This window comes from Elaeis guineensis, chromosome 13 (assembly GCF_000442705.2).
Source record: "Elaeis guineensis isolate ETL-2024a chromosome 13, EG11, whole genome shotgun sequence".
NCBI lineage: Eukaryota > Viridiplantae > Streptophyta > Magnoliopsida > Arecales > Arecaceae > Elaeis > Elaeis guineensis.
In genome coordinates, this window is record NC_026005.2 from 78,054,152 (window position 1) to 78,069,726 (window position 15,575).

General features: G+C 38.8%; 1 pseudogene; it reads left to right on the forward strand.

Moving 5' to 3' along the window:
* The first annotated feature begins 1,025 nt into the window (after positions 1-1,025).
* Positions 1,026-12,847, forward strand: LOC140853188 (ACT domain-containing protein ACR8-like; annotated as a pseudogene).
* Positions 12,848-15,575: the final 2,728 nt, after the last annotated feature.

Consider the following 15,575-nt stretch of genomic DNA (forward strand, 5'->3'; position numbering starts at 1 on the left):
GCGAAGCCCGAGCCCGCTTGTCCCGACCTCCAAGGCCACGAGCTTTGATTTGGGCGCCAGACCTGGTGCATCAACTGGGTTGCTCGACCTTTCCAATGCACAATGAATCGTATATGGGACTAAATGTACGTTTGCACGGATCCTCATGCATTGGGTACTGGGATCACAGGGCAAGCACTCACCAGTTCACGCATTCGGAATTACTGATTTAGCTCAGAGCAGCAATGTTGCATTTTGCGCAGCGTACTTGCAGCCCTTCGTATTAAACTTTTCCTTCCTGTTAATTTGCTGGTTTCTGCGTAATTCTACGGAAGCTGGAGAGCCCTGATTGTGCGAACTTAACCAATCAGTTTAAGTTGCTCATGCTGTTACCCATCAATTTAGAGGGTTAATGTCATTTTGTGAGCAGTGTACCAAATTTTCAGGTCTTAATGATCTTATTTTCATTTGTAGGAAGAATTTTTTAGAATTCATTTGATTCGCGAAAATAATTTTGACATTTATGGTTGAGCATTTATTTTTTTAAAAAAATAATATAAAATATCTATCATATTCTTAATAGATATAAGACATATTTTTTTACTCATAAACTTTATATAAATATTAATATTATATTTTATAAATATAAATATAATATTAATATATTATAATTTATTATGTAAATATAATACTAATATATATTAATATAATATTGATATTTTAATATAATAAATTTATTAATATAGATATAAATATTATATTATATTAATTTAAATATTAATATATTGGGTAAATTATAAAAATTTCTTTAAGATTAGGTTGAAATTACAATTAAGCTCAGTAATTTGAAAAATCTACACTTACGTCCCTGATATTTTCTTTAACCCTATAGTTTAGTCTTGATTGCTAAGCAGTCCATTAATCAAAAATGGAATCAAAGTACCACGTAATTAAAATTTTCAAAAATAACAGAAATGCCCTTCATCAAAGGTCTAATGGGATAAAAATCTTTCTTTCCTTCTTTCCATCTTTCTGGACCCCTCTCTACCACCCTCGACGGCCTCACCGCCCTCGAGCTCACCAGCACCGAATGCCCGGGCCTCCTCTCGGAGGTCTTCGCCATCCTCCCTGACCTCCGCTGCACCGTCGTCGAGGCCAAGGTTTGGACCTACAATGGCCGGATCGCGGCCCTCATTTTCATCTGGGATGAGGATTCCGGCTCCCTGATCGACGATCCCCAGTAGATCCGCCGCATCGAGGCCTACCTCTGCCATGTTCTTAAGGGCAACCATGACATCCGCGATGCTAAGATGGCCATAGTGCCTCTGCCATCGCTCACTCACTCCGATCGCTGCCTCCACCAGCTCATGTTCACCAACCGCGACTACGAGCACATCTCCTCCATCGAGACTACCTTCTCATCCTCTGCATTATTGTCGCAGCCATCTATTTCGATCCAGCACTGGACCGAGCATAGGTACTCGATCGTCAACATCCAGTACAGTCACTACAAGAAAATAATTATTAGCTACGAAAATTTTTATCGTTAATAAGTCAAATTTGTCGCTAATAATAATTAGCGACGAAAATTTCATCGCTACAATTTCGTCACAAAAAATACCATCGTTGATAATATTTTACGACGAAAATAATATTTTTATCGTAAATAACATTAATTTATAATAAAAAATTTTAGTCGTAAAAAATAAAAAATAAAAAAATTATTTATAAAAAAAATAATTTATGAAGAAAATAACAGTCACTAATAATAATTAATAGTGATGAAAATATATTCATCGCTATTATTCACTTTTAGCGACGATAATTTTCCATCGTAAAAAATTTTATTTAATAAAAAGAATAACAATTGAAAAACTTTAGCGACTAATATTTATGTTGTAAATAAATATTTTTTCGATTAAACTTTACGTCGCTAATAACTATTTGCGATGAAAATTTTTCATCGTTGTTAATTATATATTTTTTAAAAAATTAAATTATTTTTATAAATTTTTTATGATAAATATTTTTCGGTAATAATTCCATCACTAATTATTTTTTAAAAATTTTAGATATATTTTTTTAAGTTATATGTATAATATTTTTTATAAATTAAAAAATTTGAATAAAAAATTTATACAATAAAATGATAAATAAATTTTATTATTTTATTATATCAAATTAAAATTACAAGAGTTTTAAAAAAAATACATCAAAGAGCCGTCACATATCGGCATGTGGAGAACGAGGTGGGGATGAAAAATACTCGACAGAGCTCGGACCGACGATGGAGCTCGGATCGATCTACTGCTGTCTCAATATCTGGATCGTCTGCTCCATCTACACCATTCGATCTATCATCTGGATTTAGAACTACTGATACTGATCGATGCATTCAGTCAGCTCCTGAGCTCGCTGCTCAGCCTGCTGTCGATCCTCGACAGCCTGTCTCTACATCTCCATCGATCAAGTCTGAAACATAGAATGGATCTCAGTCCTAGATGATCATGAAGATGAAGGAGCAGTGATCCCATATCCTAAACTCTTAACATAACAGGATCTCGTACCGAGCACTTGATCACAGATCTCATCATCTATGGGTGCGGTGAGCCCTCAGGGGTAGGCTGGGATCTCCTGTCGTCATACGATCTTGAAAATAAAAATTAAAATTATTTTAATTTTTTAATAAAAAATTAATTGAAAAAACTTACAAAGAGCTCTTGGCCCTTCGTCGTCCACTCCTCCAACCGTCGCTGGTGGGTCGCTGATAGATATCGATCCTACCAAGATGCTTGTCACTCTCAGCATCTCTCTATAATTTGAGAATTATTTAAAAAAAATTAAATAATTAGATAAATATATCATAATTAAAAATTTAAAAAATATGTACCATGTGCTTTATGTGGCGAGCAAATGATCTCGAACCTCCATAATACGGCACGGTCTGTCTCGCCCGGTTCGCCACATTCTGGACATATCATCTCTGTAAAATTAGCAGTAAAATTAGTAGATAACAAATATAATTTAAGAATAAATAATTAAGTCATTAAAATCTAAAAAAAATTAGATGTGTAACCTGATATGCCGGATCCTCATAATGCCTGCATATGATAGTCCAATCATTGATGGTGATGCTGTCGTAGGGCTGCAGCCGTGCTGCCTCCTGCCCCTCAGCCTACACCATTCGGTACCAATGCTGATGCATGTGACTGCAATAATCTTTGAAGTGCAAGAATTGATGGATATCGATCGTTGCCTCACACGATCATCCTCGAAATCGATGATATCAAATACATCCTGCCAATAACAAACATTAGAAGAATACTATGCAAATTAAATATTTGTAATATAATTTATTTTACCTGTAAGTAGGTGTAGAAAATCTATCTCTGAGCTGGGCAACATGATGCCAATCGAAGAGTATCACCGGGGCATAGCTGCGGCATATGATGCCCAGCTCGATCTGCCATGGTTCACACCATCCCCTAATGGGTTTGGTATAGCCAGCCGGTATCTCTATCCGGAGATGCTGTCTCGGGTGCTTACATTTCTAACACTCTAAAGCGAGGTTCTTCGATGGACCTCGCCCTCTTCTGACCACCGATGTAGACTGACCTGAAACAACAATAATAAATCATTAGCATGATCCAAATAAAAGAATCAAATTTGATTATATATAAAGTGTAATGATTAATACCACTGGGACCAGCCTCACTGAGACCCGCCTCACTGGGACCCAGCTCAGTCGTAGTCAACTCATTGGGACCTGCCAATGCAAGATCCTCTGACACTGGAGCCGGTGAGGCCATGGAGATCGGTGAAGGCGCCTCAACCTCCAAGCTATCTGCAGGTAACTGTGAACGCGATCGTCGTCGTCTATCTCCTAGTGCCATATCTGCAGTAATTAAATATAAATAAATATAATATTATATAATAATAATAATAATTAAATAATATTTTAATGAATACAATTATATCGCATACCATTATTGTAACATAAAATTGAATGAAGAATAAAGATCTACTCATCAATATCCATATCTTCCTCAATGTGTAAATCCTCGTCCGAATCACAGTAATCAATATATGTATCGTCTTCTATCTCATCATCATTTATGAATGATTGTCGCCCTCTGACTCATCCAGATTAGATACAAAATCAGCTTTAACTTCGTTAGATGGAAGATCAACCCTATTCAAAGGTACCGTTACAAGTTCTTCATCAACCAAAAACTCAGCTGATATTTATTTTTCTTGCTGAAAAGCTTCCTCTTCATGTAAATCCAAAATTTTATCCATCTCTAATCGAGTTGGTATATCATATACACCTCTAGGTGTTATTTTTTGTATGACATACCAATTATCTCGATATTTTAGGTCCTTCAAATATATTATTTGTTTCGCTTGAGTTGTTAATATGTACGGCTCATTGTGGTATCATGTTCGTGCAAAATTTACACAGATAAATTTGAATCGACATGCATCTCAATTTTTTTATTACTAATATCCCATCATTCACACTGAAACAAAAATACAGAATTATTGGACCCATACTTCAGTTTTATGATATCTACCAGTACACCATAATAATTAATCTCTTCTTCTCTTTATATCCTGTTGTAGCAATTTTACTATTCTGGATCCATCGTTGCATCTCAAGCTCCTTGTATAAAATCACATTCCTCTAATGATACAGAATATGCAGTGATTAACCCTTCAATCGAGACCACATGCTAAATCGTGCAACTCATCGGTTGCACCCACTTCTTTATTGAAATACTTATATTTCATCTGCATCATAAGATAAAAAATTATATTAATTGAAATAATATTATTTAAAGTAAATAAATAATATATCACTAATGCAACTTACAAGATCACCAAACTATTTTGCAAATTTTCTCCTATATCGATCATCAGCATCTGTATTATTCTCTCTATATAGTACACTCTTGTGCTCACTGCAAGAAGTCATAATTTTTAATTTTACACCGACATAAAAAATTTTTTGATCATTAAACAGTATCGTAAGATGATACTTACTCAATAAAATTTTTAATTTCTTTATAATTATTTAGAACGTAAAAATATGTCTTGGATAGCTCATTCACGTCCATAAATTCAAATTTTTTTGCACCAATAGGTCGAACTGTTTTTTTAAATATAGACAACGTTAGCTCATTATCACCCCATTCACGATCTGCATTACGATCTACACGATTGAATCTTATTTCGATATCATCAAGATACATCAAGCAGAATATAACAACTCGATAGCTATATATGCTTCTACTATAGACCTTTCAGGCCTTGCTTTATTGCGCACATATTTTTTTAAGGTATACAAGAATCTGTAAATAAAAATAAATTTAAATTTTATAAATATATTTACATCTTATAATTGATATGAAAAATACATATAACTTCTTTATCTTTCAATAGGATACATCCATCGATAATATACCGATCCAACCAAAAGAGCTTCCTTTAGAAGATGGACAGCTAGATGCACTATAACATCAAAAAATAATGGTGAAAAATTTTTTCTAATTTACAAAGAATGAGTACGATATTTTTCTCTGATCTCTCAAGTAAGTTAATCTTCAATTTTCGACAACATAGTTCTCGAAAGAACACTCCCAGCTCAATCAATGCAGTTTGAACATCACCACCTAAATAGCCATGCATGACTACAGGAAGCAAACATTGCATCATCACATGGGAGTCATGACTTTTTATACTAGAGATATTACCGTTGTTGTTCCCAACACACTGTGATATATTTGAAGCGTATGCATCAAGAAATTTTACGATTTTGAACCATCCACAGAAATTTTTTTTTCCTCTCCAAATAACGAATAATATGCGGGTGGCATAAAAAATCTCTCACCTCGACGAACTAAATGAAACTCCAATTGAATTCTCATTTCCTGCAGATCAAGATGAGCTTTTGTACCATCTTTTATTTTTTTTTAAATATTCAATACAGTACCGATGATATTATCAAAATATTCTTTTCAATATGCATTACATCTAGATTATAACGAAGTAGTAGCTGCTTCCAATACGGTAGTTCAAAAAAGATGCTTCACTTCATCCAATTCAGCTTAGCTTCAGTACACTTCCACTTGCGAGTATCCGATTTTTTTCAAATTGGACATTTTAATGATTTCATGTTGTTCTAAAATTTTTGATCCACTTAACTCCTTGGGTGGGGACATCGATCGGACTTACTATCAAAGAATTGATTATAACGGATCCTCCAAGAATGATTAGTAGGAAGAAACCACCGATGATCCATGAAATATATTTTTCATTCGTGCTTTAAATGTAAGGAGGATGCATCCTATTGCATATTGGATATGCCAGATATCTTTTGGTGCTCCATCCAGATAAATTTTTATATGTCGAAAAATTATTTATAGTCCATAAAATCGAAGTATGCAACTAAATTACTTCGATTCACAAAATCATATGTCTGAACCCCATTTTTTCATAACTCCTTCAGATCATCAATCAAAGATTGTAGATATACATCAATTTAATTACCTGATACTTTCGGACCCGAAATTAACAGTGACATAAAAATAAATAGTTTTTTCATACACTTCTAAGGTGACACATTATATACAACTAGCATCACAGGCCACATGCTATAAGAGGTACTCATATTGCCAAAGAGATTAAATCCATCTATCGCTAGACCAAGCCTGATATTGGCGGGTCACTCGCAAAGTGCGGATGCTTTGCATCAAAGTCTTTCCACACTAAAAAATCGACCGGGTGGCTGAGTATGTTCTCCTCCAGCTATCTTTGTAGACATATACAACCTTTAAAGTCTTGGAATCAATAGAAAATATCTCAAAATCTTTTGAGGTATCTTTTTTTCTTTCCTATTATCGATTTTGTATTTAGGCTCACCACAATTCAGACGTTCAGTTACTTGTTCGTTATCCTTATAAAATCATATGTAGTCATTTTTATAGGCATGTATAAAAGTATAGCCAAGTTCAATTTCCTGCATGTATATTTTTGCTTCAGAATATGATTTCGACAGTCTCTCTCCATCAGACAAGCTACTTTAATCAATATTAAAATTTGATCAAATGACTTCTAACTCCATCAGTTCACGATTTTAATATGAAGCAATTTTATCAAAAATCTAACTTGAGAAATTTTGTACAATTTGGATAAAGTGACTCTCGTGCATCTCTTACAAGCTTTGCAAACTGTTCAGAAGTCCTTCTACCTCAAGCTGGATATTATGTTCATGATTAGAATTGCTTTCAGATGCAGCAGTATTCATCCATACATTTGAACAAGAACCTTGATGTAAATTATCTAACAATTCTTCTATACCACTATTTGACAGATCCATCAGCATCACTATCATCTTAGTATCGTCATCGTCATGCACGACCTCATTCAGATCATCCTTCCCATGCCATATCCAACAAGTATACTTCTTATCCATACCATATTGTAGCAAATACTCCTTAATAAGTGTTATGTGACAATATACTATATTGACACATCTCTTACATGGATATTTTATCCGACTAGCACTGTCAGTCTTATGCCGTGCAAAGTCAATGAAATCTCGAACTCCTTTGCGATATTCAGGAAAAAAAATTTCTCTAGCATTCATCCAACTTTTGTTGATATTCATTTAATAATAAACATAAAATCATTAACAACCAAAAAAATTCTATGGTATTCAAGATCCCGATCCGAATTTCGGACTGAATCGTGTTTTGAATTCCAGAAAAAATCTCGATTCGGATCCAAATCCGGATCACTTCATACAAAATAATCTATATTAAAAAAGACATGCAGACTGAACATTAACACAGAAAATATGTGTTCCTATCCCTTTATGAAGTAAAAAGGCATGATCCTATCTTTTTCAAATCATTACTAACAGGTATGGCCCAATCCCTTTCAAAAAAGTAATAATCTCATTATTGTTATTAGTAGATATTTTGTCTCATTTTTATAAAAATTTTGACAGTATCTCCCTATAATTCTCCAAGTATATGATGTGGATATGGTGCCCACGCACCCTATCCACCACATACCCAGAGAACAATGGACAGATAACTACTAAATACTACATAATGAAATAAAATATCAATTATTAACAATAATAATAATATTATTTTTTTAAAAAATCTGAATACGGAACATCCAAGTTTCGATTTCGATGAAGATCGATACTTGAACGAAAATCTACGGCTCAATGTAATTTAATTACCATCTTTAACGTGCATTCGAAGATGGATTTCTAATTTATCAAAAAGGAATAACTTCGTATTGAAATTTCTTGATCAAAAATTTTAATAGAATTCTCTCTAAAATAGAAATATTTTTTTTATTTATAATTTCAGCAACATACAAAACAGCACATAAAATAATTTAATTATAATAAGTAACAGCAATGTGCATTGTGTTAGTGAAAAAATAATCAGTTAATTAATTAACTAACTTCAGCAGTAACACTAAAAATAATATGCAACAATTATAATAATATGCAACAATTATAATAACATGCAATAATTATAATAATTCAGATGCTCTAGTCCGGCTCGGTACTCCCTGGACTCGACCCGACCCGACCCGGCACAGACCGACCCTGACCAGACCCGACCCGTCTCCACCCGACTCACCCCAGGTCGACCCGACCTGGCCCGACCTGCCTCATCCTGGCCCGACATGAAACCGACCCGGTCCGGATCCTACCATCCCCAACCCAGCACGGACCAGACCAGACACGACCCGACCCGCCCTAGCTCCACCCGACCCACCCCGGCCTGACCCGACCCAACCCACCCCGGCTCCACCCGACCCACCCCAGCCCGACCTCATCTACCCCGAATCCACCCGACCCACCCCGACCCGACCCACCGACTCCACCCGACTCGCCCCAGCCCGACTCGATCCGGCCCGACCCGAAATCGACCCGACCCAGACCCTACCATTCCCGACCCGGCACAGACCAGACTCGACCCGCCTAGCTCCACCCGACCCGCCCCAGCCCGACCCGACCCAACCCGACTCCACCCGACTCGCTCCAGCCCGACCCGATCGGACCCGACTCCACCCAACTCGCCCCAGTCCAACCCGACCCACCCCATCCCGGCCTGACTCGGCCCAACCCGATCAGACCCGACTCCACCCGACCAGCCCTAGCCCGACCCGACCGATCCAGCCCGACTCGCCCCACCCCAGCCCTAGGCCCCGGCATGCACGCCCGGGCACCGTGCCCGACATGCCGGTCTGGGCACACAGCCCGCCGTCCCGACCCAGCGGCCGTCCCCAGCATGCCGGCCACAAAACGTCGCCACCGTGTGGCCGTGACCCGCAGGCCCCATGCGGCCAGGGCTGCCATCCCGGCCCAGGCAGCCATCCCTGGCACGCTGACACTATGCCCAGCATGCTGGTCCCGCACGTAGGCCCGCAGGCCCCGGCATGCTGGCACGTAGGCCCGTCGTCCCAGCCCAGGCGGCCGTCAACAGCACGCCGGCCATTGTGTGGCTGCGACCCGCAGGCCCCACGCGGCCGCGAATCGCCATCCCGGCCCAGGCGGCTGTCCCTGGCACACTGGCCCCACGCCATTCCCCATCTCCGTCCCCGACCCGAAAATAACCCAACAAAAAAAAAGCTCAACACGACTCATCTCGATGGCAACGGCAGCGGCGGAAGAGCTCTGGATGGTGGAGGTAGCCGGAGGGGACGTGGGAGGCAGAGAGGCCGAGAGAAGCACGCGGGAGGCTGAATGCCGTGGGAGGAGAAAGGAAGAAAAATAGATTTCTGATGGGACGTGAAGGGACGCGGGGTATTAGCGACGTAATTTTTTATCGTAAATAATTAATTTTCTTCACAAATAAATTGAACCAAAAAAATTTACGATGAAAAATATATTTTCATCTCTAATAACGTTATTAGCGATGGAAAAACTTTTTCGTCGCTAATAATTCTCGCCATAAAAAAAAATTTTACTGAAAAAATTCACGTCTCAAAAAAATATTATTTATGACGAAAATGACTTGTTTCGTCACTATTTATATCATTAGCAATAAAAATTTTATTCCGTCACTAATAATCGTTCAAAAATTTTTTTTTTATTTGAATAATGCAATGATATATGTGATATTTGTGTGTGTGTGTGTGTGTATATATATGTGTGTGTGTGTATATATGTGTGTGTCTATATATATATATGTGTGTGTGTATACACACACACATATTAAGTTGGTAAAGTCTTTGATTGTTGGATTAACTGAAATGGAATCAAATCTTATCTCCGTTTTTAGGGGTTTAGGGGTTTTTGGAGAGGACAACCTCAAAACACAAAATAGACTAATCAAACAAAGATAGAAAAAGATTTTAATCGACATACTCATTTTACTCCAAATTAATATTATATATTGATTTATATATATATAATTATATATTACTTTATATAATATAAATAAATAATATTTTATATCTTGCACTAAATAAATTGATATTTATCTATCTTATTTCTGGATCAAAACTAAAGGTTGAAAACATAATTTTTGAATGTAAACAATTAGAGACTTGAGAAAGGCATATTAGAATGACAAAAACCACAAGAAAAACATCATGATAAAAAGTAGGAATAGAAATAAAAGTAATCACCTCGAGCATGCCTTCATCAACTCCATCCACTTCGATCCTCCCATGCCCCAACATTTACGACAACATATTTTTTATAGACCATGACTTTTCATGTGCCTTTTATATACACATATCTTGATATTTTACATAACTTTATTTTGCACATATTATTTTTTAAAACTATCTTATAATTTTTTATAAATATAGTAATATTTATTGTAATATATATCCTTTAATATGAAAGTTTTTTTTAATTTTTAAATTTTTTTAACCATTACTGATGAAATATTTCGTCGTTAAAACTCATTCTAACGACGAAAAATTTATTACATCGCTAATAGTTTAGTTTTTTAAATTTAAAATTATTTTTTTAAATATTAATAATAAAAATAATTCATCGTTAATAATCAAAGATTTGCGACAATAATATGATTTATCATCATAAATAGTTCATTATTTACGATAAAAATATTCCATCACAAATTATCTTTTATTTTTAAAATTTTAAAATTTAAATATTTGCAATGAAAAATAATTTTTCATCGCTAATATTCATATTAGGGATGAAAATATTTTCATCGTTAAGAAAATGACTGATTTTTCATTTAAAAATTATTTTTATCTAAAAATTGATCGAAAAAAAAAGCTTTTTAGCATCGCAAAGAACTTACTTTTTGAAATTTTATATTTTTTTAATTTTTTAATTATTAGCGATGAAATATTTCATCGTAAATTTCTCATATTTTTCGATGAAAATTTTATTTTTTATCACAAATATTTTGTTATCTACGATGTTATATTTTCATCGTAAATAATTATTCTATTTTAAATTTTAAGTTATCTAACTTTTAAACTATTAACGATGAAATTATCCATCATTAATATTTTTAATTTGTGATAAAAAATCTTTATTGATCGCAAATAGTCAAATTATTTACGACAAAAATTTACATCACAAATAACTAAAAATATCTAATTTTTATTTTTTTTGACTTATTAGTGATGAAAAAATTTAGTCATAAATAACGTTATTGACGACGCAAAACCTAATTTCGTCGAAAAAATTTTAGTGTTTCCGACGAAAATAATTTTATCGATAATATCTCTATATTTTTTATTTACGATGAAAATTTTCGTCACAAATATTCTGATTATTTTGACGCAAGCAATATTTTCGTCGCTAATTATTTTTATTTGCAACAAAAAAATTTATTCATTATAAATATTTTTTTATTATTGATAAAAATTTTTACCATCATTGACATTGTTATTTGGATGAAAATTCTATCCATCGAAATAATTTTATCGCTAAAAATTCTTCCCTCTTAGTGAGGGATCACCCAAGCTACTCTTCGATGTCATGTGTACCCACACCAATATGGACTACGTCATGTCCACGGCACCATCGATGCTAATGGCGATCGAGCCTACTTGATAAATTTTTAGATTTTTTCTCATATTTAGGTTAAATTTTAATTTTATTCAATAATTTTTTTGGAGAATTTATTCAAATTATGGGTTAATTCTTGAATATATCAATTATTTTTTTCAAAAATTTTGCATTAGGCATCTAGATGGGAGCCCAATCAGTTCGAAAGCAACGTGCCAGCGTGTGATCCAATGCTTGCAAGCCACCATCGAGCGCAGAGCATCCGAGGTACCTTCCTCACCGTTCTTTGCAATAAATTAACTTCAATTCCCTCCTAGAAAGAAAGAGTGATAGGCATCTGATTCTCTAAGCCCAACTACAATTAGATTTGATTCCTCTCATGGGTGAATCTCAGGGATTGCGATTGGAGCTGCGCACGATGGACCGACGAGGCCTTCTCGCCGACATGACCCAGACGTTCTGGGAGAATGGCCTCTCGATGATGAGGATCGAGGTCTCCACCAAAGGCCAAATGGTAATGAACGTGTTCTACATCACTGATGCCACCGGCCATCCGACCGACCCCAAGATGATCGATGCGGTGATCGAGAAGATCGACGTTGAGAGCCTCAAGGTGAACGACGACCAGCCACAGCGGGTCTGCGGGACGAGGCTGGCGGGCCATGAGGTGGCAGCTGGTGGTGGGGCTGTGCTTGTCTACCTTGGAGCTTTGTGAAGAGGAATCTCTATAATCTGGGCCTCATCAGATCCTGTTTTTTGGGACAAAAAAGATCAGAAGTTGTAGCCGCATATCAAGGGTGTGGAGGGATGGAATCTATGGACCAATTGGGTGTGTGAAAAGGGATCCGGTAAATTCTATTTACTGAGTATAGTGAAGGATAATTTGATCATTTCAAATTTTTGGAACGGTTTGACTAACGACGTTAAATTTAGAATGTAAATATAGATTTTAAAAAATAATAGATGTAACTGTAATAAATACAAACATCAAAAATTTTTATAATTTATCTTAATATATTAATATAAATATTATATTAATATTAATAAAATATTATATTAATATAAATATTAAAATAATATTAAAATATAATAAATATTATAATATTAATATTAATGTTAATATTGTATCACCATTTAGTATTTCATCCTAACCATCCATTGATATTTTACAAAATTTAGGTCATAGATCTTAAAAAAATATTTTGAAAAAAAAAAATACCATCACTTTTCATCCTATGAGAAATGCCAAAATCCATATTCTCCATGGGATAAAATTTCTATGGTCGAATGACCATAGAAAAATTATGATCGGACCGTCGTCTACTACATTTCGAATCACACTACATGCGTGTTGGGATATACCGACCGACCCTATTGCCGACTCACCAACGCCGACCCTCCTCGACGCCGATTCGATACGAGTCTCGATCCCGACCGTCCATGAGAATGGCCTGACCGACTTCACCCGACCGACTTCGCCCGACCGACTTCGCCCGACCGACGATGGGCAACACTGACAGTGACTACCGGTCGTGTCCGATCGGAGCGAATCGGCCTAACGGGCCAACGTCGCCTCTGATCACCTGAGATCCGATCCTCTGTGATCGACTTCCTATCGGGTGGGACACCACCGACTCACCATCGATTTGGATGCCTGACGTCCCACCTCTACAGGTCCTTCTAGACGCCGAATGAGCGGCATGGGCTGCAGTCCTATCAAGCAAATGCCGTACGAACGCCAGGGGGCATTGCCCTGCCAGGAAGCCTGGGGCGCTGTCCTGCCAAGGACGCAAATTAATTCCTAGGATCTGTCAGCTTTGTCAATGATGTGACAATCTCTGACGATTTGACAACTCTCCAGTTGTCTACATCACCGACGGCGGGGCCATACCACCTCCTACTATAAATCGGGGAAGCAACAGTGCTAAAGAGGCCCCTTCGAAAACTCTCAAGCTCTCCCTCTTTCTTTTCGCTATTGCCTAGTCTCCTCTCTGACTTGACCATCGGAGGGTCCCCACCGGAGCCGCCTCCGGTCAGTGCAGACTTTCTTTTGCAGGCGCTCGTTCCCGACGACCAAGCGACGAGGGGATTGGCCGCAACAGATTGACGCGCCAGGAAGGGGGGCGAATCTACGACTTCCTGCTTCAGTGATTATAGCCCCCACGGAACTCGAGATGACAAAGACAAGAGCTCAGCGATCGAAGGTTACTGGATCGGCGAGGCGCTCTTCCCACCGGAAAGAGGCCTCTCCTCCACCATCTATGGCGGAACCCAGCTCTCCGCATCCCGCGGTAACCACGGAGGCACAGATCGCGGCAATCATGCGGCAGATGACCGTGCTGACGGACGCGGTCAAAAGCCTTCAACAGCAACCGATCCAACTGCCACCCTCGCCGGCGAGCAACCGGTGGCTCGCCCGATACCCTCCAGGAGCAGCCGCCGGCGTCCGCACCAATCCCCGTCGCCTCCTCCGCAACACTTGCCACAGCGCTCCCACCGGGAGGAGGAGGAGGGCGCCCGCGGTGTGACACCCGTCGGTCTCGACGGCCATCTCCTTCCCAGCTGGAACGAGCGAGGAAGGAGAAGCAACCGCGAACACCGTCTGCTTCCCTCTCAGATTCGTTGGGAGACTGCACCCTCGAGGTCTCTCAGCACCGACGGATCGACGACTACGAATGTAGGTTCGAAAAAATCGATCGTCGGCTTGCCCAGCTGCAGGTGGACGGGCAGAAGTCCTCGAACGATATTGACTTTCAGACCGCCCAACCTCTCTCCCGACTCATCCTCGACGAACCGATCCCCAGTCGGTTCAAGATGCCGCACGTGGAGCCTTACGACGGCTCCACCGACCCAATCGACCACCTGGAGAGCTACAAAGCTCTCAGATGATCCAAGGGGCAGCCGATGCTCTCCTTTGCATCGGCTTCCCCGCCACGCTCCGCAAAGCTGTCAGGGCCTGGTATTCCGATCTTTGATCGAAAAGTATCCACTCCTTTGGACAGCTCGAGCACTCCTTCGTGGCCCACTTCAGCACTAGTCGGAAGCCGCCACGAACATCGGATAGCCTTTTCTCTCTCAAACAAGGAGAAAACGAGACGCTCCGACACTTCGTGGCGTGATTCAACGCGGCCACACTTGAGGTTCGGACCTCAATGAAGACATGGCCATCTCGGCCATGAAGCGCAGGCTGAGGGCATCCCGGTTCATCTACTCCCTGGACAAAATCCTCCTCCGAACGTACGCTGAATTGCTGGAGCGCGCATACAAGTATATGCGCACGGATGAAGGAGCTTCCGACCGGCGCCTGGCTGAGCCCAAGGGCCCGAAGGAGAAGCGAAGGAAAGGTCGGGACCCTGCCTTGCCTAGCAAGCCCCCGACCGACAGTCGGATCTCACCCCTACAACGGAACCAGAGGTCCCCCGACGGTGGAGCCCAAGGCCGACACGCCCCAGGTACGACTCCTACACTCCACTCTCTACTCCTCGTGCGCAGATTTTGATGGAGATCTAAGAGAAAGAGTACCTGTGACGGCCTTCGCCTCTGAAGGCAAAGGGCCTCGACCGGC